The sequence below is a fragment of the Petaurus breviceps genome, unplaced genomic scaffold (genome assembly GCF_028583685.1).
Source record: "Petaurus breviceps papuanus isolate PSGF00001 unplaced genomic scaffold, PetGlider_PUasm1.0 90804, whole genome shotgun sequence".
Taxonomy (NCBI): Eukaryota; Metazoa; Chordata; class Mammalia; order Diprotodontia; family Petauridae; genus Petaurus; species Petaurus breviceps.
Window position 1 is genome coordinate 8,848,025 of NW_027187348.1, and position 24,968 is coordinate 8,872,992.

At 36.3% G+C, this 24,968-nt stretch overlaps 1 protein-coding gene across 1 annotated transcript in view; it reads left to right on the top strand.

The window, feature by feature from the left end:
• The window catches only part of SATB2 (SATB homeobox 2), a 232,445-nt gene that overhangs the window by 157,391 nt on the left and 50,086 nt on the right, over positions 1-24,968 (top strand). The window lies entirely within an intron of this gene.

Sequence of the window (24,968 nt, forward strand, 5' to 3'; positions counted from 1 at the left end):
ATATCTCTATGTATACATACATGTGTATACACATGCCTTTTGTCATACATCTATGCATATGTCTTTTTGTCATGTAGCTATATGTATACATATACGTATATGTATACATATATGCATATATATGACAGAAGGAAACCCTGCATTTTCTATCCTTTCCAAATTCTCAGATTTGCTCTTCTTCATGTATTTGAGGTAAATCTTGAATGAGCAAAACAGCATACTTACAAGATTATAGCCAGGTAACATCCCCTCTTTCCTTATTCCCAGTAGGGGAATGACTTACTTTGTTATAACAACCACTTCTCACAAGCCCTGGAGACACCTTGGAATGTCAGGTGTTTCTTTTATGTGTAGTTTTTTTTTCATGCAGAAAACATACATGGGGGAGTCCAGAGTAAGTGCTAAAATCCTTAAAGGGAAAAAATAGCTTATCCAGTAACATTTTTCAGAGTATGGGAAGTGTGGTGAAAGTGGTACTCTGGGGAAAAGGTAGACAGCTGCTTAATTTTTTTTTTAACTTTTGAAGCAGCTCTAGTTGACAGGGTATTATCTGTCTAAACTTGTTTAAAGGGGTAGCTTCTGACCCATCCCAGAATCAATATATTTAAGACCATATTTGCTTATTCTGAGGGCACTTCTGAAATATATATCTTGGAGTAAACACAATTTGGTGAAAACATATGCCCGAGTCAGGACTCTCTTTGTACTTAGATTCTTGGCTCTGACTCTCCCTCTGACCTTGAATGAATAACAGATCTCTCCATTCTTTCATTTATTCAGTAGTGACTTGAACTTTGTCATGTACCATGTCTTTAGTTGGACAGAAAGGCAATTTACTGAATATATTTTTGAATCAGAAAGATAATTCAGTTTTTAATAAAAAAATATATAATCAGAAAAACAAAACTGAAAGAAATCTAAATAAGACATTACAAATAACAATATGCTTATAGGATAAGCTTTCTCATGTTGATTTGAGAGTAATATGATGTGATTTAGTTTTCAGGTACAATATAGGGGAATAAATATCATTGGTGCTCATTGAAAAAAATGAATTTGTGCCAACTCTACATTCGAGTTAGTGTTCTCTTAAGATGTTTATTCTTATCATTAAAATCCATGAATTATAACTTATGAAACATGAAGTCCAGAAATATTATGAAATACATAAAAAGAAAATGCTATCCAAACCTCTTAAGCAGTTAAATGCATAAAATCCCAAGTACCACATGGCAAACTATAATGAGAGTTGGGGCTGCTAAATGAATAAAGCTGTTAAATGCATAATGCCACTTGGCAAAACTACTGTGCGTTTAATGGTTTTCCACTATGTAATAAATGACATATGTGGTCAATGTGCAGTGTGGATAAAAGCTACACAATTGATTTTGCAAACGTGTGCCTTATTCTCCACTTCATGTAAATATCAGCATTTTACATAGTTCTCCAAATGCATACTCTTATAAAGAACCTTCAAGAATAACTGAGGACCACAGTCTATGAAGGTTACTCAGAATGTCAACAATCTTCCTGTGGATTTTATACTCTGAGCCCTTGAAATAAGGAGTCATGAAACCACCCAAAATAATTTGATAGCCCAGTGATTCTGGTGTCTACCAATTAGTGAAATCTCAGCTTTGCCACTTTTTGCTATTTTTCATCAAGAATTAAGGTAGCAACTTTCCCAGAATTTGGGAGAAAAAGACAGTTTCTAGATTTTACTCTGAGTACAAATGAAAGGAAGCTACATTAAATTGAAGATACTTTTTTTTAATGGGGGCACCTTTTAAAATTCTCATTTAGAAATTGGAGTCCTAGCAGCAATATCTGAAGATGGTGAGTGGCCAAACTTTTTTTTTAAACAAGACAATAGTTTGCAAGATGTACCCAATTTATATGGAGAGTTTGATGAAAATTGTTTACTCTTATATTTTATTTTTGTTGTTCAATTATTTTCAGTCACATTTGACTCTTCACAATCCCATTTAGGATTTTCTTTGCAAAGACACTAGAGGAGTTTGCCATTTATTTCTCTAGCTATTTTATAAATGAGGAAACTAAGGGAAACAGGATTAAATGACTTGTACAAGGTCACATAACTAGTAAGTGTCTGAGGTCAGATTTGAACTCACAAAATTCTTGACTCCAGACCCAGCACTCTAACCACTTGTCACCTAGCTGCCCTTTAATATTTTATTACTTACTCATAAAGCCTTGAACTTTGCCTAAATGAATTTGGTAAAAACCCAAACACAGTTCATTAAAGAAATTTATCATTTGCACAGTATATTCTCTGACTTAATGTCTTTTGCTTGTATCTGATCACTACGAAAGAATGTGTTGAATGCCATAAGCTAGTAGATAAAGCAGACCATAATGTACTGAAAATTAAGGGATCTCAACTAGTTTGTCCCAAGTTTAGGTAAAACTCAATATGCGTTTAGTAATAATAGTAACTAGCACCTCTGTGGAATTTTAAGATTTGCAAAGCCTTTAATATATGTTTTTATTTGCTTCTCATTTGTTGCAACTGTATGTCCCATGCGTGGTGCTAGGTGTTTTCCTACTTTCAAGGAGTTTGCATTCAAACTCAGAGTGGGGAAATATGCGCTCTTTCCTATTAATGATATAAACTCGGGGTATGATGATAAATGAAGATGAAACAGGTCATGTCATCTTTTCGGGAGTTGTCTCTGACCTGTCCCAAAAGCCAGTGGCAGAGAAGCTCTGAATTGGTAAGTGCATGACTCGGTTTCAGATGATCAGTTCACTGTGCCAACTCATGTTGGCTCTCAATGCAACATGGCCCTTTATACTCAGGTTCATGAGGTTCAGGGTTGGTTTCAAAGGTGAGAAGTGGAGGGATGTACGATGTGTGGCTACAGAGGTAATCCCACAGTCAATAAGTCTTTGTTGTTTGTTGAAAGTAGTGTCTAAGAGTCATGAAGAACAATTGGGGCTACCACACAGGGTGATCGTAAGAGCCCCAAATTAGGAACTAGAATACCTTAGTTCTGTTACTATCTTTATGACTTTGAACAAGTCGCTTAGTCTTTTTAGCCTTTGGTTACTCATTTGTTAAATACTTATATTAGGTGAATTCTTGGATCCTATCTTACTACCCCATCCCTTAGTAGCCCCTGCTTAGAATTGTTGGCTGTGGAAATAAAACTCCCATACCAATCTCTATTTTTCCTTCCTTCCAGTGTGTCTGTCTAGTGCTCTTTTCTCCCTTTTGGATACTCCCAAGGGAATAGACATATGCATTTAGAGTAAGAGGGCTAGGCTACTCACTATCAAAGTCAGATGCCTTCTTTCCCCTGGAAAAAATGACAAATAATGTTTTAATATACAGTAGATTAGGAAAGTAGAGTAGGGAGAGTCACAGGTAGGAGTTGCAAGGATGGACCAAGTTTGGTTGGGCAAGGAATACCTGAGATTTCTCCTATCCCCACCTTTAAAAAAAAAAGAGAAAGAAAAGATTTTCATTCCTTAAGCAGTAATTAAAGATCCTTTGGGATGAAGAAATTCCTCTTTTAAAATGCAAATGCCCCCTAGGAGACATCTGCTTTAAAATGAGAATAAGCTTTAATTCATTAAAATGTGAATTGTTTTTTTTAATCAGTCAAATAAAATAGGATCATTTCCTAGATTAGTAAGGAAATAAGAATTTTGATTTGAGGGTCCTAGCAGAGGGAGGAGAAAATTTGTAGGGAATATCTTCTTGGAGTGGAGGCCCTGAGCAGCTGGAGAATAGGAAGATGGGCAAGAGACTGGTAAAAAGGATGTTTGACCTTCTTTCTAATTCTGCATAATGCTTGGCTAACAACTGACAAGAGAGCGCTGAGAGTCACTGCCAGCTCAAGGCATTGGGACATTGGGAGGAAGCTTCAGACCTCAGCTTTACTCATTTTAGCCTAGTCTCCTCAGCCTACCTTCTCTATTTCGAATCTCAAGTTTCATTTAATCCCCATCCCTCTTTTCCTCAGACGATGAAAAGAGAAAAGTAAGAGAAAGATTCCTTACTCTCCATTATTACCAGCATGGTCCAGTATAATATTCATTGGAATTTCAGTTTTTGAAAGCTCCATACCTTATCCCCTGTGAAGACTGAGGGCCTTATCCACACTTTTTTTTATAGGATCATAGTCTTAAACTGGAAAGGACCTTATATGCCATTAAGTCTCATCCTTTCATTTTAAGAATAAGAAAACTGAGGCACAGAAAGGTTAAGAGACTTGTCCAAGGTCACACAGTTCTGAAGTATCTCGAGGGGGATTTGAACCCAATTCTTCCTGACTCCAAGTGTATCACCCTCTCAACTATACTATACTCTTCCAAGTAATGTCTGTCAAGTCTGTAGTGGTAGGATGTCATTTCAGAGCATTGAATACAAAAAAAGGGGAATTTGATACCACATCTTAATACCACTGAATCATGGAGTATTACAGAATGAACAGCTGATGTAATTAAATCACTTTGCAATTAAAAATATACCAAATTACAAAGTCCTGTCAGACATTTTATTTAGTCCTTTATTACTCTGTCTTTGTAGATAGTCTGAAAAACACTCAACATTTAAGGCCCATTCAAATGTCACCTCTCCTATGAAGTTTTCTTTGAACCTTCCAGTTCCACTGATTTTTCTTATTCTTATATATTGACATTCTTCATAAATGAAGATGACATTTTCGGTGACTGTACTTTGTATAACTCAGTTAATGTATCACATCTGTCAATGATCTGAAGAAATATTAACGCTAGAGGTCTGGATAAGTTTTAATTTTTTGTTACTTTTTTTGATTTTATGAAAACATTTCTTTAAGATACTATGCTGTGAATTTTATCTAAATTTCTTGACAGTATAAGCCATTTAAAACAAGCAGGTACTCAGTGTTTTAGTTTAATAAAAGTTTTTTTTTCTTTTTCCTTTTCTTTTAAAGTCTGTTCTCCTTACCTCAGCCAAGCTAGAAGTACAGGGGCCATTCATGGGCCCAATCCCATAACTGATCAGCGCAGGAACTGCTTTTGTGAGAGAAGCAGCATGGCATACTGAATAGAAGACTGGTCTTGGAATCACAAAGATGTGAATTCAAGTCCTACTTCTGGATCATGCTCCTTATGTGATGTGGGGAATACTTAACTTGTGTTTGGGTCAATTTCCAACCTGAACCAAATTAACTCTCCTTAGGTACCCTGGTGGCACATCACTGTGGATCTTGTAACATGTCAAATGACTAATAGCTTTTTCTGAGGAAATGTGGTATAATCCAAAGAAGACTACACATGGAATTAGAGGAGATATGGATGGCATAATTGAAGCAAAGCACATAGCTTGTCTGAGTATAATTTTCTTATCTGGAAAAAATGAGGATAATAGTATTTGTACATCACAAAATTATATGTAAAGACTAAATGGTGATAATGTATGTGAAATACTTCATAAATCTTTAAGTCTAAACATGTAAATGTCAGCTCTTGTTATGTTCTTTTCCTGCTGGAGTGAGTATAATGAAAAAAAAATAATAATGGTTTTGGTTAGAGATCTGGCTTCAGAGTCAGGAATATGTGCAAGTCCCACTTTTGACACATACTGGCTATGTGATACTGGACCAGTCACAACCTCTCATTCCTCTAAGCATCTCTCTAAGATGCGAAGTTCCATGGCCAGAGGACTGGTTTAAAAAAAGTATCAAAGTATAAAAAAGTAGCAAAGTATGAAAAGTATCAAAGGCCTGGTTTTAAAAAAAGTATCCACTTGGGATCATTTGTTAGAGGGGGCAATGATCCCTGATTAGTTTCTATCCTAGATTGGGTTTTTATAGAGTTGCTATCATTTGGAGAAGTATCACATTTAGACCTTCAGATCATAAGTTTTGCATTTAGTAAGAATACAAAATAGAGAAAACATTAGATTTTTTTGAGGGGGTCAATATTCTATTCTTGGCTTATTGACTATAATAAGGATTAACACATTGTGTGTGTATATGTATATAGTATTATGTATATACACATATGTGTAACACTTTAAGATCTGCAAATTACTTTACCTGCATTATCTCATTTGATCCTCATGACAACCCTGTGATGTAGGTGCTATTACTTCCTTTTTAAAGATAAGGAAACTGAGATCAAGAGTGCTTAAGTGACTTGCCCAGGGTTTCACAGCTAATAAATAACTGAGATAGGGTTTGAAATCATCTTCCAGACCCCAAGTCTACCACTCTGTCAGCTATAGCACTTGACTTCCAACACTGAAAATTTATCTCATACACTTCTATTATCAACAGTACTTTTGTGAGAGAAGAATCATGGCATACTGAATAGAAGACTGGTCTTGGAATCACAAAGATGTGAATTCAAGTCCTTCTGGCTCATGCTCCTTATGTGATACAGGGAATACTTAACTTGTGTGTGGGTCAGGAACTTTTTGCTGTCCATATGTTAAAGAGAAGTTACTGATCTGAATCACTGAAGGGAATTTCCTTTAGTGGGAGTTCTTCATATTGACAAAATCAAAGGTACAGACCAAAAACAATTTTAAAATTCTATATATTCACTTTACTTAAAAAGAAAGATGAGATGATAATAACAATTCACATTTATGTTGCCTTTTAAGGTTAGCCTTAGTTAATGCTTCATCTTAGTCTGGAGTTCAGACTTGGTTTTCAAAGACTTTTCCAAGGGAGTATAAGATTTCTGTCAGATGTAACAAGTCAGAGAATATCCCCACCAAGGAGTGTTAGAATACCAAAGCATTTGAGGTTGACAAAATGCTTCCCTTACAACAATCCCGGGAGGTAGTTAATAGAAGTAGTTTAATTCTATTTTATATGACAGATGAGGAAACTGAAGTTTAAGTTGCTGATGCTAACTCAACTATGCAATACTGGAATGGACTATAGCCGAGGTCTTCTAAGTCCATTACTGCTTCTACTATTTTCTAATATCATACAGAAACTTTAGAATACATGTTTCTAAGATAAATTCATATCTCTCCAAGGGGAATCAAGTCAAGTCAACAAGTATGTATTAATTCCTACTATATGTCAGTCACTTTGCTAAACTCTGGGGGTACAAAGGAAGGTAGAAATAGTCCCTGCCCTTTAGGAACTTATAGTCTAACGGTGGTGGTGGTGGTGGTGGTGAGGAAACAAAGTGCAAACAGCTACATACCTACCATGTATATACAAGGCAAAGGAAGTAATCTCAAGGGGAAGGCATTGAAATTGAGAAATGGATGAGGCAGAGGCTTCTTGAAGAAGGTAGGATTTAAACTGAGTGTTGAAGGGAGCCACAGCCACTAGGAGATGGAGGCAAAAGAGAATTAAAAAAAAAACAGCTAGTGGAAAATACACAGATCTGGGGATAGGATGTCATGTGTGAGGAATAGCAAGAAGACCAGCATCATTGAATCATAGAGTATTTTGAGGACAGTAAATTGTAAGATGAGCGGAAAAGAAGGGAGGGGGCAAATTGTGAAGGGTTTTAAAAGTCAAACAGATAATTTTATATTTGATCCTGTTGGTAATAGTGAGCTACCAGAGTTTGAGTAGGAGAGTGAAATGGTCTGACCTGGGTCTTTTGGAATATCATTTTTATAGCTGACTGGTAGATATAGATAGGGAGGAATAGGGAGATACTTGAGGCAGGAAGACCAACAGAGAGCTATTGTAATAGACCAAGCATGAGATGATGAGAGCCTGACTATACCATGGTGACTGTGTGTCAGATGAACGAAGAAGATATATGTGAGAGATGTTGCAAATGTAGAAAGAACAGATTTGGCAACAGATTGGCTCTATAGGGTGGGTAAGTGAGGGGCTTAAAAGTGATGTTAGCATTAAAGTGATGACACTTTAGTTGTGGGCCTAGGTAAATGGGGGTGGGGAGGGATAGTGGTACTCTAAACAGGCATAGGGAAATTAGGAAAAGGGAAGAATTTGTGAGGAAAGATAATGAGTTGAATTTTATACACATTAAGTTTAAGATGTCTATGGGACATCTAGTTTGAGACATCCAATAAGCATTTGGAAATGTATGACTGGAATTTAGAAGTAAGGTTAGTAAAAACCAGCTTGGACAAATCAAGCTGAGAATCATTTGCATAGAAACAATTGAATTCATAGGAACTGATGAGATCACGAAAAGAGATAGTCTGGTAGGAGGACATAAGAGGACCCAGGATGGAATTCTGGGGACATGGACAGTAGGCCTAGATACAGATCCAGCAGAGTAGCTGGAGAAGGAATGCTCAGACAGGAGAACTAAGAGAGAGCAGAGTTATTATGCTTGGATCTTCCTTTTCCCAAAAAATTTTTCCATGACACCATTAGATTTGGAGGAAAAATCGACAACTGTAACATAATTTCTCTTTATCTGCTAGCTCCTTAACCCCTTGTAGCTTTTTCAGTTCATATCAGTATGTAGAAACATTGTTTCAGAGATTACCAATGTTCAAATCACCAAATTAAATGACTTACTGTCTCTGATCTTCCTGCATCATTTGACAGTGATTATTCCCTCGTTCTTGATTCTTTCTCCTTCCTGTTTTTCAGTGATGCTTTTACCAGGGTCTCTCATCCCTGAAAATTTTTACTTATCTCTTCTTTCTAATTTTAATTTGTTAGGGACTTAGTAGCTGTATTTGGGTTTTAGAAGGGCTGTCATCCATGTGGAATAGGGATTAGACTTGGATTTTTGTTCTTGTTGGCTCCGGAAATGCAGGGATAATCTTAGAGAACACCTCTTTGCCATGATAAGGCAAATCTTAAAACACTACATACATGTGTGTTATTATGCCATCTTTATTTCTTTTTAATCAAGGAGTATTTGCAATCAAGTTGCAAAGAGGTAAATATAGATTTTATGTTAGAAAAAGCTTCTTGGCTGTTAAAGCTGTTCAAAAAAGGAGTGGGTTGCCTTGAGAGATGGTAAGTTCTCCTCCCTTAGAGGTCTTCAAGCATATACTAGACACTACTTGTTGAGTATGTTATAGTGGGAATTCCTTTAATATCTGACTTAGACTAGATGGCCACTAAGGTTCCTTCTAATACTCAAATTCTGTAGTTGTGCAGTTCCTTCATATTGGAGTTCTCCAATCTGTCCTTGACCCTCTTTTCTCTTTGTATGTGTCTCTGTCTTTCTCTGTTTCTTTCTGACTCTCTCCACCTGTCTCTCTCCATATACAATTTTAACCTTAGCAATCTTACACACTCCTACAGGTTCACTTCTCCACTCCTGCCTCAATATGAATGTCTCCCAGGGACCTCTTCCCTATGATTTTCTTGTTGCTTTTAGTGACAAATTCACCCTTGCAGTAGTCATCTGTGTTCAAAACCTCACATACATCTTTGATTCTACTCCCCTTCACCAGCTAAGATCCAAGTTTCCCTTTCTATAATCTCTCTTAAACTCATCCTCTTCCTTTCATTCCTATTGATTCCACCCTAGCTCAGGCCTCCTTTATTTTTCACTCAGAGTACTTCTGTACCCTTCTAGCTAGTTCACCTCTATTTCTACACCCTCTAATTCACTTTATCATTGTTGTTGTTGTTCAGTTAGTTGTTTCACTTATGTCTGAATCTTCATGACCCTATTTGGGGTTTTCTTGGCAAAGATACTGGAGTGGTTTGTCATCTCCTCCAGCTCATTTTATAGATGAGGAAACTGAGGCAAACAGGGTTAAATGACTTCTCCAGGGTTGCACAACTAGTAAGTGTCGGAGATTACATGTGAACTCAGGTCTTCCTGACTCCAGGCCTAGGGCTCTATGCACAGTGCTGCTTAGTGCCCAGTTTACCTTATTACCTGCTGCCAAACAAACTGTCTCAATACATAGCTCTGTCCTCATCTCTCTCTTGCTCAAAACCCTATATTGGTTTCCCATTAGAATAAAGTCTGTGGGGGCTAGGTGGCACAGTGAATAGAGCACTGGCCCTGGAGTCAGGAGGACCTGAGTTCAAATCCAGCCTCAGATACTTAACACAAAAACTAGGCCTGTGACCTTGGGCAAGTCACTTAACCCCAATTGCCCTACCTTCCCCCTTCTAAAAAAAAGGCACAAACAAACAAAAGAATAAAGTCTGCACTCCTTAATTTGTCATTTAAGGTTCTATACATTCTATCTACAGCCTTCCTGTTTAACCTAATGTCATGCTACACCCCTGTGCAATAGCTAAAATGGATTATATACCTTTCTTCCTCTATGCCTTTGCTTATGCTGTTTCATATGGCTAGAATACTGTTCCCTCACTTTTTACCCATTTGAAATACCACCTGTATCTCAAGGATTTATTTCAAATTCCACTTCTTGCAGAAAGCCTTCAATTCCCCTCTCTTATCCGTGACCCTTCCTTCCTTTAGACCCCAATAGCACTTTGTTCATCTCATAACATTTCATAGTTCTCTTGACATTCCTGTTTACTTGTGTGTGTCTGATCTTGTTTTCATTTGTAAGTCATATAAGTCAAAGGCTTTGAATATGATAAGGTATCTAAGGTGAACCTTGAAAGAAACTTGAAATTCTAAGACTCAGAGAGGAGGAGGAAGTGGATTGTAGGCATGGGGGGGAAGTCTATGCAGATACATAAGAAATACAATGTCAGGTTCCAGAAATAGCTAGTGAGCTAATTTGGCTCATAGAATACGGAATAAGACATAGAATAAGGAAAGATGAATAATATGAAGTCTGAAAAGGTAGTTGAAAACCATATCATCGAAATCTGTAAATAACTCCAAAGTCATGAACCTAAATGACTGAGATGATAGTGGTGTTCTTATTAGAAACAGGGAAGGTTGAAAGAGAGTAAGTTTAGTGGGGAGGATATTGAGCTCCTTTGGAGCAGGTTAAATATGAGATGCTGATGCCTTATCCAAGAGAAGATATCCAATTCACAGTTGGATATGCAGAAATGGAATTCAAGAAAGATTAGAGCTCAACATATAGATCTGGTAAGGATAAGCAGGGAGATAATAACAGAACCCATGATAATATTGCCAAAACTGGAACATTGTAGAGAGAATAGAGGGACAGTTAGGTGGTTCAGTGGATAGAGTACTAGGCTTGGAATCAGGAAGACTCATCTTCATGAATTTAAATATGGTCTTAGACACTTACTAGCTGTGTGATGCTGGGCAAGTAACTTAACCCTGTTTGCCTCAGTTTCTTCATCTGTAAAATAATCTCTAGAAGGAAATAGCAAACCATTCAATTATCTTTGCCAAGAAAACCTGAAATGAGGGGCGGCCAGGTGGCTCAGTGAGTAAGAGCACCGGCTCCAGTGTCAGGATGACCTGGATCAAATCCGGGCTCAGATACTCAGCACTACACCCAGAAATAACTGGCCATGTAACCTTGAGCAAGTTACTTACCCCCGATTGCTTAAAAAAAAAAAGAAAACCTGAAATGGAGTCACAAAGAGTTGTACATGACTGAAATGACTAAACAACAACAAAAGAGAATAGAACAGAAGGCTACCCACTCTTAGTGTATGGGCTTTGGATTATGATTCACCAAAAGGCACTGGAGAGCAGTTTGACAGATACTAAAAGCAGTGTCAAGAAAGCAGAAAAACAAGAGTATCTACAAGAAGGGAGTTGTTGGTAATATTAGAAACTTCAGAGATAACATATTGTATGAGGACTGAGGAAAAGCTATTGGATTGAACAAATCAACAAGCACTTTTTTAAGGGCTTGCTATGTGCCAGGCACAATGATTTGAGTCAGAAAGCCAAATACAAGAAAAAAGGTAGTCCCTGTCCCCAAGGAGCTTCCATTCTAGTGGGGGTAAGAGAATGCATAAAAAGATTTAAAAAGGGAAGGGTATATTTTTAGAAGGTGTGGTAACATAGAGAGCATTGAAAACATAGCTAGACTGAGAATTTTCCTTAAAATTCAGATTTTGGGAGGAAGTAGCCAATTAGAGGAAGGAAATGCCAGGGTGGAATGAACTTCTTGTGAGGTGGCTTCTGTAGCATGGTAGAGCAAGAATGGAGAATTAGGAGTGCAATCTAGAGATCAATGGTAGACTTGGTATTATTATTTTGAGTAGAGTTGTGGGGTCAGATTGAAGGGGTTTAAGAAGTGAGTGGGAGGAAAGGATCAAGTGGAAGGTTTTATAAGACTTGGAGACACATGGGAATGTTTATAGACAACTTAAAATTATACAAATTAACTGTGAACAATACAATTTGACACCCAAATTGGGCTTGGTTCTGAAAATAAGACCTCTGTCAAAACTGATTATTCATTTCTTTAATGCCCCAAGTACACAATCTATTAGTGGCATGTAGGTGGTTCAGTAGATAGAAAGCTGACCTGGAGTCAAGAAGACCTGAGTTGAATTTTGACCTCAGACACTCACTAGCTATCACTAGTGGACAAATCACTAACCTCTTTGTCTCAGTTTCTTCATCTGTAAAATTGGAATAATGGCACCTATCTCATATAGTTGTTTTGAAGATCAAATGAGATAATAATTGTAATATAGTGTATTTTAGTTGGGGCCTGTCAGTCTGGAACAAATCCAAAGTTTATTTTTACAAATTAAAATGGATTACCACCAAAGATATACATATATTTACACAATGATTAAAATAAAAGTCAATGAAACATTTATTTCAAAAGAAGAAAAACAGAAGGCTTAAAAAAAGTTACACCAAAATACTACTGAAATTGAACAGATTAAAGTTATTCAAAATCTAAACCTCCGCCGACAAGTAATGTTGTCTAGCTTAAACTCAGAATTTGCCCTTTAGAATTATAAGGTCTTTTCTTTCCCTCTCTCCCTACCACCTATCCCAGCCCCCAAGGAAAAAAGTAAGGATATCTTATACCAGGAGTTGAACTGACACATGAAATCATATAGTTTGTAGTTAAATCAAATTCTTTGTATCCATCTCAGTTTGGGTCTCAACCTTCATGGTATTGTAGTTGGGTTCCCCTATTCTTGTTCCTTAATTAATTATGGGAATGTTTCATGCCCCTAAACAATCCTTTGTGGGAGTACCTAATTAGCTGTTAATGAAGATGAATGACAGAGATCAAATGCATTTTTAAAAGCACAGGATGCAAACTACTGCTTTCACACATGCATTGATATGTTTTATGTACTGATTTACATACACATACATCCCTTTAAATGTTTCAGTACCATCTAAATCACATTTCTTTGTGTTCTTTCTACTTTGTGATGATTTGCCCATTGTTGGGGTCTGAAATATTATATCCCACTTTTTGAGACATGATTTGAAGAGCTAACAAGGTTGTGAAATTAAAACCAATGGAGTTATACTGGTGGAGGATTTGGGAAGAAAACTTGTTTTAGACCAAGTACTTTCTGCTACTTTGGCATTCTACCTACAACTACCTATTCTAATATTTTCTTTGTTTAAAATGTATTGTGATTCTGAACTGAACCAACGTTAAATAAAATGGTCATTTCCATATACCTAATAGAATAGCAACAGAACACTGTACATAAACTTTGGGTTTCTATTATGTACCCCTTCTTTTCTTTTACAGATAGATAGATAGATAGATAGCATCCTGAAACATCTCTAGTTGTCCTGATCTATATGTCTGGCCACTGGATCCAGATGACTGGAGGAGAAAGTGAGGCTGGTGACTTGTATAGCTCTCCTGCACTTAAATCTAATTCAACTGCAAGTCATGTCATCATTTTCCTGATGTCATCCTCTTTGAGAATGAAGGGCAAACCAAAATGTGTGTGTATATGTGTATACATATATACACATGCACAGATATATATATATATATATATATACACATACATTCACAACATATATAATATGTACATTTCAACCTGTAGTTTTCAAAGCTGTCGTCCATGTCTGTGCCTTCATTTTAAATTTTCTCTGTATTTTTTTAAATGCTTCAGTAACTCTTTTTTATTACCCAACCCAATCCTTTCTTACCCTCTTACTCCTCACTTTCATCAGAAAACAATGACAGCAAAAAGCAAACAAAGAACTTGTAACAGATTTGCATAGTAAAACAACAAATTCCCATATTATGTGTCCAAAAAATATCCTTCGTGAGTAATCATTTTTTCCCATCAAGATGTGAGTAGCATGCTTCATTGTCAGTCCTCTGGAATTATAGCTGCCTATTGCATAGATAACAGTTATCAAGTCTTTTAAAATTGTTTCTTTTTTTAAAATGTTTTTGTCATTACATAATATATTGTTCAGGTTACATTCATTTTATTTGACATCAAATCATACAGTCTTCTCGGATTCCTCTGAAACCATTCCATTAATAATTTCATTATATTACCTTACCATAATTTGTGCTAAAATGACTAAAGAGCTAGGCCTGGAGTAAGGAAGACTCATGTTCCTGAGTTCAAATCCAATCTCTGACACTTACTAGCTGCATGACCTTGGGCAAGTCACTTAACCCTGTTTGCCTCATTTCCTCATCTTTAAAATGAGCTGGAGAAAGAAATAGATAACAACTCCAATATCTTTACCAAGAAAACCCCAAATGAGTTGTACTAGATCTCAAACTGTATTATAAGGCAGGAATCATCAAAACAATCTGACAGTGGCTGAGTTAGAGTGGTGGATCAGTGGAATAGATTGGGTATACAACACACAGCAGTAAACCCAAAGACCCAAACTTTTGAGACAAGAACTAGCTATTTGACAAAAAGTGCTGGGAAAATTGGAAAATGTTATGGCAGAAACTAGGCAGAGACTAATATCTTATACCTTATTTTAAGATAAGGTCTAAATGGGTACATTATTTATATTTAAAATTTATTTATTTATTCCACAAGCTTTTGTGTTCCAAACTTTCTCCTCCTTCCTTCACTTCCTCCTCCCCAAGATAGCATGCAATCTGATATAGGTTCTGCATGTACATTCACATTAAGGATATTTTCACATTAGATATGTTGTAATGAAGAAATATATCCAAGGGAATGAACCACAACAAAGAAGAAACAAAGCAAAACAAAAAAGATATAGAGCAAATAGTATGCTTCAATCTGCATTCAGACTCTATAATTCTTTCTCTAGATTTGTATAGCATTTTCCATCATGAGCTTTTTGGAGTTGTCTTAGAACCTTGCTTTGCTGAAAAGAGCCAAGTCTATCAAAGTTAGTCATCATACAAAGTGAATATAACTGTGTACAATGTTCTCCTTGTTTTGTTCTCCTCTCTCAGCATCAGTTCGTATAAGTCTTTCCAGGTTTTTCTGAAGTTTGCCTTCTCATCATTTCTTATAGCATGATAGCATTCCATTACATTAATATGCCACAACTTGTTCAGCCATTCTCCAATTGATGGACATCCCCTGAATTTCCAGTTCTTTGCCTCCACAAAAAGAGCTACCATAATACATACCGCAACCACATACCATGTGTGTTCTTTTCCCATTTGTATGATTTCTTTATGCTATAGCCCTAGAAGTGGTATCGAAGGGTCAAAGGGTATGCACATTTTTATAGCCCTTTGGGCATAATTTCAAATTGCCCTCCAAAATGGTGGGTACATAATTTAAACACAAAGGGTGATACCCTAAACAAATTAGGAGAGCAAGGAATGGTTTACCTATCAGTTCTATGGAGAAAGGAAGAATTTACGACAAAATAAGAGATAAAGAGCATTACAAGATTTAAAATGGATATTTTGATTATATTAAATTTAAGAGGTTTTGCGCACACACACACACACACACACACACACAATAGAACCAAGATTTGAAAGAAAACAGAAAGCAGAGTTTTTGTTGTAGCAAGTGTCTCTGATAAAAGCCTCATTTCTCAAATATATATAGAATTGACTCAAATTTTATACATTTATATAACCTATATAAAATTGTTTACCATCTCAGTGAAGGGGGAGGAAAGGAGAGAGAGAATTTGAAATTAAAATTTTTTTTAAATGCACAGTATAGTGACTTTTGAGTCCTAATTCCAAATTTTTTTTCAGAAGGCAGGCAGTTAAGTGTTACAGTTAAAGTGATTGGAGTCAAAAAGATTTGAATTCAAATCCAGCCTTAAACACTTACTAGCTAGGCAAGTATAGGCAAGTCTCTTAGCCCTTATTTACCTCAGTGTCTTCAACTGTAGAATGGGGATAATAATATGATCTATTTTTTAAGATTTTTGTGCAGTTCAAAAGAGATAATATCTGTAAAGTGTTCAGCACATAGTAGATGGTTAATAAATGTTTATTTCCTTCCCCTTCCCCTTTCTCTAAAGTATCTCTATCAGTTCACAGCTCTAGTAATAGTGCATTAATGTACCTGTTTTTCTACAGTCATTTCAGCAATTGGAATTTTTATTTTTTGTCATCTTTACCAATTTGATAGGTTTAAGATAGAACCTCACAATTAGTTTTTTATATTTATCTATTTATTAGTGATTTTTTTTTTCATGTTTGTTGATAGCTTTGGGTTTCTTCCTATGAAAAATGTGTACTCATTTCCTTTGACCATATACCCATTAGGAAATGGCTTTTGTTCTTAAAATTTGAATTTTATTTGTCTTGTGTAACAGAGAAACTTGCAACAGAGATTTTTTCTAGTTTTTCTAGTTACCTATTTTTCTTCTAGTTATAACTGATTTTGTGCAAAATTTTTTTACATTTTATATCATTAAAATTGTCTATTTTATCTTCTGAGATGGTCTTTCCCTTATTTGATCATGAACTCTTTTCCTATCCATAGATCCAACAAGGAATTTCATGCTTTCTCCTCTAATTTATGATGTCATTCTCTATTCACATTCTCTTTTAATATAATTTTTGCAACTAATATTTTGATCTTGGTCCCTAAAGTTGCCACCTCTCTTTAGTGGTGAAAAAAGTTCCTATGACAGTATGGTATATAGCATGGGACCTCATTTCTGATATGTAAAGTTAATGTGGGATTAAAGGAATTTCATTTGTTTTGATTTGGGGCTGATTTTGTCCTTCAATTTTTTAAAAGACATCTTTGGCTTCAACTTTCCTTCTATGGAGAGGCAGCAAGGAATAGAGGAGAGAGGGCTGTCCTTGGAGTTGGGAAGATTTGTGTTCAAGGGCTGGTACTGATGTACATAGCAAGCCATTTATCATCTTAGTGCCTTATATGGCTAAAGAGATACCCATAGCAGCTGCTACGAATATGCAGACATATGTACAGTATATTTGAATCACAAAATATAACAAACTCTTTTCCTCAAAGAAGAAACCAAGATATTTATTCAGATACCAGAAAGTCAATTCCACCATGGTAACAAAGAAATTTATACACATCACTGATGCAGGGAGTGCCGACATCCCCAAGCCTTCCCTCTATTAGGCCTCCCCACAAACAAGATTCCCTAGACAAAATTCCTCCCTCTCTCACTCACTAGCTGGTCTGCCTCAGCTCCCTCCTTAGCTCTGCTTCACTCTCTCTTCCTGCTCCAACCTTCCTGTTCCACCTGTTCAGCAAGCTCCTCCCAACATGGACTCCATGTGACTCAAGTTGTGGGCTGGACCAGACCTCAAAGCAGGTCGAATGGGCCTATTATGGGGCAGAGAAGATCTTCAGATTCCATTAACAACGCACCAGTGAGATACCCACAGTGGTTGCTATGAATATGTAGATGCATTTCCAGGTTTGAATTGCAAGATATAACAGACCCTCTTCTTCAAAGACAAAACCAAGACATGAATTCATATACCAGAAAGCCAAATCCACTATAGAAATAAAGAAGTTGGTACACATTACCAATACAAGGGCACTGCCATCCCCAAGCCTCCCCTCCATCAGGCCTCCCTACAAATAAGCTTCCTTAGGCAAAATGTCCCTCTCTTACCCCCACTAACTGCTCTGCCTTCTCTCTCTCTCAGCTCCACCTGACTCTCACTTCCTGCTCCACCCTTTGGCAAACTCCTCCCACTGTAACTCCTCGCATGTGACTCAGGCTCAAAGCAGGTCACATAGGCCTATTAATGGGCAAGAATGATCTTCCCATTCCATTAACAATACATGCCTCTCTAAGACTATACATTTGTTATTAGAAGTAGAGATAGTACTAGATTTGTGATTTCATTGGCACAGGTTGCTACTTGTTTAACCAATTCCTTCTATCAGTGCCTTCTCTGCTGTCTGATAGTTGCCTACAGCTCTGAGAGGTTCAGTGTCTTGCCAGGGGTCACATAGCCAATCTGTGACTTATGCAGAAGTATAGTTTGTAAGCCATTAAAAAAAATGGCTTATCTATACTTGTAGAAGTCTTCACACTGAATGATTGCCACCCTAGTGAAATCACAGGTCCAGACAAAAACATCAACAAAAATCATTCCAGAGCTTAAGTGAGGAAACAAAACTAGAGAGATCTCTTTTCTTTGCATAACAGTAGATGTATTTTTCAGCTATTGCTTTTCCCTATTGTCCAAAAAAGGAGCATAAGTTTAGCTGTTGTGAGGTCCAACTTGCCTTAAGCTCTATGTTCCTTCAGTAACCAAAAACTGTAGCATTCTTCTTAAATAAAATCCCCATTACTCTCAATTACAGACTCAGTCTTTATAAGCATATCCACTTAAATGTTCAACTGTGAAAGATAAGTATACCAAGATCGGAAGATAGCAGAGGGGACAGCAGAAAATTGGTTCCCGTGAAAATACAACATAGAACTTGATATATGATTTTAAAAATAAAAAAGAAGCAGATAATTTTTAGTTACCACATTCAAGGCATAAAATAATTAACCTTGAACTGTAACAAAATGCTTAGTATAAAGTTTTTTATAAAGTTTCAATGATCTCCTTGTCAAGAATTTGTTGAAGCCCTTGACAACTGTCCCTTGTAGTTAGCCTTTTATCCATTTCAGCTTTCTTGATTAGGTTATCTTGAATCATTAGGGAGTTTATTTATTTTAATAGACACTTATTGGATTCATGAAAAGAGAATTCGGTGACTAAGAAACAAGAGCTGAATATTATCTGGCTCATTTCACACTTCAGAAGAGTCGCAACCATCTGAAGAGAAATCCTTTCACAGTTACAAAAGTTTGTTTTGGGACTTTGTGTGCTTCCATTTAGAAAGCGATCTGTCTGTGGTTAATAAAGTGTTTTTTTTTCTTTTGAGACACCCATAAAAGATTTCTTTTTGGTTACATATGCTGACATTTTCTGCATTGAAGATGTGGGTGAGGAAATGGCCTTTTATATCGATGTTGTGAGGAGTCTTGAATCATTCTCCCTCAGAACTGTTCATTTGCCTACTCATTCATTCATTGCAGTTCCTAGAGAATATGAGTTAAGGAAAAATTGCATTTGTCATTTTTATACTTAGTTGTATTCAACTAACAAATTCAAAAGACAATTACAATGTGCCTACTATGTGTAGAACAATTTGGTTCTGGGCAAGATGCAGGGATGAATGAAATGTAGACCGTGCTGCTGTGGACCTAATGATCCATCAGAGAAACAAAGCCAATTTAGCCCTATATTTGGCTTGTTTGAAGTAAAGACATGCTATGCATCTTTGATACCTCACATGTTATTGGGGCATGGTTGTTTACCTTTATGGAATGCTGACTTTTGGGACTATAATAAGAATAGTTTATGTTTATATGGGGAGACAGTGTGGTGCCATGGATAGACAGGTGAACTTGGAGTCAGGAAGACTTCAGTTTGTGACTTGCTTCTGACACGTAATGGCTGTGTAAAAATGAGCAAGTCATCTAATCCTAGGCAACTTTCTAAGAACATGAGTTAGAGAGGAGCTTCTGATTTAGGGTATGCATTGATGAGAAGTTTCCCATTTCAGTAGTTGCTTAACTGGTGAATTCTTATGCCTATATCAAATCTGTCCATACACACACACACACACACACACACACACACACACACACACACCCTGAATGCTTTCATATTAAGGATAAATGTGGTGTTAGAAAATATAAACACTTAAGTACTAACATCACCGTTTTATAGGAAAAGGAAAGGGCTCAGATTGGTTAAAAATAAAATGAAATGTGCTAAAGGGCATTTGACCATGAAGTGTTCCTCCCAGCCTTAACTTCCTCCTCTGTCATTCTTTCCACTGCCTTCTGCTGTCTCTCAGAGATTTTAGTTTCACCTTGTGATCAGCCTGATACATTGATTTATGCTCCTTACATATACCTCAGGAGACAAATGATCTATAGGAGGTGAATTAGGTTAGAGACATGTATGTGTATATGTATATATTGTATATATGTATGTAGTTATGTATGTTTATATAGGCAGCTAGACAATGCAATGGATAAAGCACTGGTCCTCAAGTCAGAAAGACCTGAGTTTATATCCTGACTCAGACATTCAGTAACTGTGTGAGCCTGGGCAAATCACTTAGTTTCTCTTGGCCTCAGTTTTCTCATCTATAAAATGGGGATAATAATAGCACCAACCTTCCAGGGTGGTTATGAGAATAAAACAAAATGATACTTGTAAAGTATCATTAGGTACTTAAGGTGAGCCTTAAAATGCCATATAATGCTTGCTACCATATATTTATATAATGCATTATATGTCATATGTATATTAATTTTTATATAGTTTATATCAACCTTTCTTTCCTTTGGTCAACAATTTTTTCTTCCTTATTCCTATATAAATCTCTTTGCTCCACATCATCTGATGTGATATGAAATGATGTAATATTATGTGATGTGTGTGTGTGTCCCTATTAAAAGAAAGGAAGAACGATTAACATTTTTCCAGGCCCATCCCATACTCTGGGTTTTTATTTTCTACAAATCACTGGATCATAGAATTAGAAAGGAACCATAGAGATCTAGTCTAATTCCCTTATTTTACAGGTTTTACCAGTGAGGTAAAACTTTTCCAACTTATTGACTTATCCAAGGTCACACTGTGGGTAAATAACAGAATTGGGGACTGAACTCTTTTTATCTGGCTCCAGATTCAGTGATCTTTATTCTACAGTACAAGATCCTCCTCAGTTTCTTTTGGCAACTGTTCAGTCATCTAATTTTCCTAAAAGTGTTCATCTGACTCCCTGTTATAAACCAGTGACATTTGAGTATTTTAACATTTCAGTTTTGTTCCAGGAACTCTATGGGTGATCATTCTTGATATTGCATACACATATTCCATATCGTATCTACTTTCATAGAGATTATGCCACTGGTAAGCATATTCTTCCTTAAGAATTTGTGTTTTTTTTTCTTTTTACAATTCTGAAGTAGATATTCCTCTTGAAGGAAAAATAACATTATCACTTTTCCCAGGGAAGATTCTGAGGCATCGAGAGTCTCAGGAAAATCAAAGAACCTTTTCTTAGAACCTTTACATACATTAAAAGAAATCTAGTCTACCCTACTTGATTTCCTGCTTTGTTCCATAGACCTAGTCAAGTCTCATTTCCTTACTATTAATCACCTCACCTTCTTGAATTTAATACTGCTTTTAAAACCTTCCCACGTTAGATCAGTTGCCCTTTCTCATTCATTTTCAATCCAAACAGAGTTTTTTTCTTTAAATACGCAGTAGCAAAATAGAAAACTTGATAAAAACAAATTTAAAGAACCTTTAAAAAGCATAATATGTTTGGTATTTGTTCATATGCCTTATATCGTGAGCTCCAACCTAGAGAATGAAGATCAGGTACCATTATCTTTACAGTATTAAGTATATTGTGGATCTTCAATAAATATTAGGTAACAGGACTTTTCAAAATGCATTCAGTAAGCATTTATGCATGCCTTCATTACCTCTGCCTCACAGAATCACTCTCTTCCTTTAAGACACAGCTCAAGCACCATCTTCTCCATGAAGCCTTTCTTGATCTCCCCAATTGCTAGTGTCCTCACTCCCAAACTACCTTTTTTTTAAGCATATATGGGTGTGTTTATACATTACTTTTACATGTATACATATAACATATAACTAATGCAAACATATTACATATATACATGTAAAATACATTCTATATGTTTATGTGCATCCACACATAATCTACACTCAATGTGTACGCATACTACACATTGCATAACATGATATATGTACATACATATATAGCTAATCTATACCTATATCACATACTTTATATACATGTTTAACATGTATGTGCATCTATGGGGGCCATCTCCAGTTGTCCTGGTCTATATCTTATTACTGAACCCAGATTGCTATGGAGGAGAAAGTGAGGCAGTGACCTTGCACAGGCCTCCATCATTTAAATCCAATTTACTTGCAAGCCATGGAATCATCTTCCTGATGTCATGGTCTTCCTTGAGAATGAAGGGCAAACAACAACATATGTGCATATGTGCAAATATATGATATACATATAGCTTTATGTACATATATTAGCTAAAATGTAGTTATATATAGTACATTTGTATATTATCTATGCACATGTATTTATTTTTATTCACTTTACATTTATTCTGTATATGTTTATACATGCACTTATTGTCTGCCCCATTAGAATCTATGTTCCTTCAGAGTAGGGATTGTTTTATTCTTTGCATTTATATTCCCAGCACCTCTCACAGTGCCCAAAGACATAATATGTGTTCAACAAATGTTGATTGATTAGCTTCAAAGTCAAGAATAACTGAATTTCAGGTCAGGTCTCTAATTCATCTCTAACCTACAGAGGCTGAGTGATCTACAGTAAGCTATGCCCTCCCATTGCCTGTCAGCCTCTAAAATATAGAAGTTACTGGTCTTCATTAGCAGTTTTCTTCTCAGGGAGTTTGCCACACCAAGGGAATCATAGTTCTTGATCAGGGAAAAGTTAAAAAAAAAAAGGTTTTAGTTACAGCGCTAAATCCTAGAGATACAGATACACAGTGAACTTTCCTTTTCCTCAAGGAGCTTAATACTCATAGAAAATCAAGACCTAAGACTGAAGCAGGAATTGACTTGGTTTGAAGCCATTACAAAGCTCTATCTCTAAATCATCAGCTTGTTATGTGATGCAGTTCATATTTGGCTTAGGGGAAAAGGTTTACCTGTGCTTCTGGTGACTAGCCTTCCTTTTTTGGGATTTGATGTTTTTTCCTAAAGAAAGTGAAGTACTTTTTCAGAGATTTATATATTGACAAAGTGTTCTAGTGGAAAGACTTTTCTACATTAAAAGAAGCCTAAGGGAAATGAGAAATGATCACATTTAAGCACTAGTACTTCAATGCAGTGTCATTAATAATCAGAACTAATTGGGGGTGGAGGGGCGGCAGGCGGGTACTTTCAAGTCAATTTCTTGTGGTCACACTCTAGAGTTTCTATTCCTTACTTTTGAAGTGCTTGGGAATTGTGAGATTTAAGTATTTCACTTTAGGTAAACACATATATAAAACTGTTTCTTTACGTAAAAGATAACTTGCAGAATAATTATTAGCTTTATGGCAGGATTATAGTAAGTTCTTTTAAATAACAAACTCTGTTAGCAAATTTAAAATACAATTTGAGTTGTGAGCATTAACTTTCTATGGTGTCATTCAGGAATTCTTTGATTATATAGAGTGGAATACTCTTGCAAACAAGCATTAATAACACAAATGTGTACTAGTCTATGTGTATTCGAAAGTATGATTGCATTGTTTTCTTCAGAGGATAGGAGATATTTATTTAAGGGGATGAAACAGTGAAAATGGTATATAATAATATTATTTGCTTATCAATTGAATATATTAATCCATGTAGGTTAGAACTAGAAGTGGAGCAGGACCTTTAATTGCTTTTGTGAAATTTCAGATTTGTGATAGCTTTGGTAGCCCCTAATATGTGTTCCTGTATAGTAAGCCAGCTATGCTTCTCTTTGTATGCTTTGGGTATGCACTAGGGTAACTGGGTCTTTAGAGGTAGTGTTTCAGCGTGTTGTAATGGAAAGAACACTAGATTTAGACCTGGGTTGGAATCTTAGTTCTACTGCTTAGACCCTGTGTTTCATAGATTTTAGAGCTGGAAGGGACTTGGGAGAAAATCTAGTGTAACCCACTCATTTTAAAGAGGAAACTGAGGTCCACAGAGTTTTGACGACTTGCCCAATAAATCCAGTATTGCTCAGTAAATTCCTGTGGCTCTCTATTGCCTCTAGGATAAAATGTAAACTCAACTATTCGACTATTAATCACCTTCACAATTTGCCCTCATCCTACTAGCTTTTATACATTATTTTCCTTTTTGTTCTCTATAGTCTAGATAAACTGGACATCTATCACTGTTCTTCACACACTCCTTTCGCTTTGCTTAACCAATGGCCATCCCCCGTGTCTGCTGTGTTTTTATCCCTGCCTTTTAGAATCCCTTACTCTACCTTAAAGACTCAACACAAGCACTGACTTCTTTAAAAATCCTTTCCTGAGTTCCTCAAATGCTCATATCTTCTTTCCCTAAAGGACTTTGTACATATTTCTCAGGTATTCACTAAGTCCTCCCTCCTACTTGCCATCAATCACATTAAAATATTAGCTTTTTGACAGCAGAGACTGTTTCATCTTTTCCTTAGTATCTATAATGCCAGACAGTACCTGACACACAGTAGGTATTTTTTAAATTCTTGGTGATTGATTACCTAAATCGGCACAGGTGGAATTTGAGCCCAGACCCTCTGACTCCATACCTAGTGCTCTTTCCATGTTGTTTTTGTACAATCTTGGACAAATCTCTTAATCTCCCTGGATCTCAGTTTTCTCCTTATGTAAAATGGTGGGATTGGGAGGAGAGGATTTGGCATTGACTGGATGATCTAAGATTCCATTTATCTCTTCAGTTCTATGACTATCCTATGAATCTGGTATTTCTACTGAAAAGCTAGGATGCTGCTTTGATTATAAGACATTTATTAAACACTCATAGGTGTACTTATTTTCCTGTCTAAAGGAAGCATAGTATTAAAAAGTTAACTTGACCACATGTCATATATAGTTTACCTTTGGCCATAACTTAAAAGTAACTCAAGCAGAGAAGAGAGCATTGCAAACATTTGCACAAACCATGCTTTTGGTGA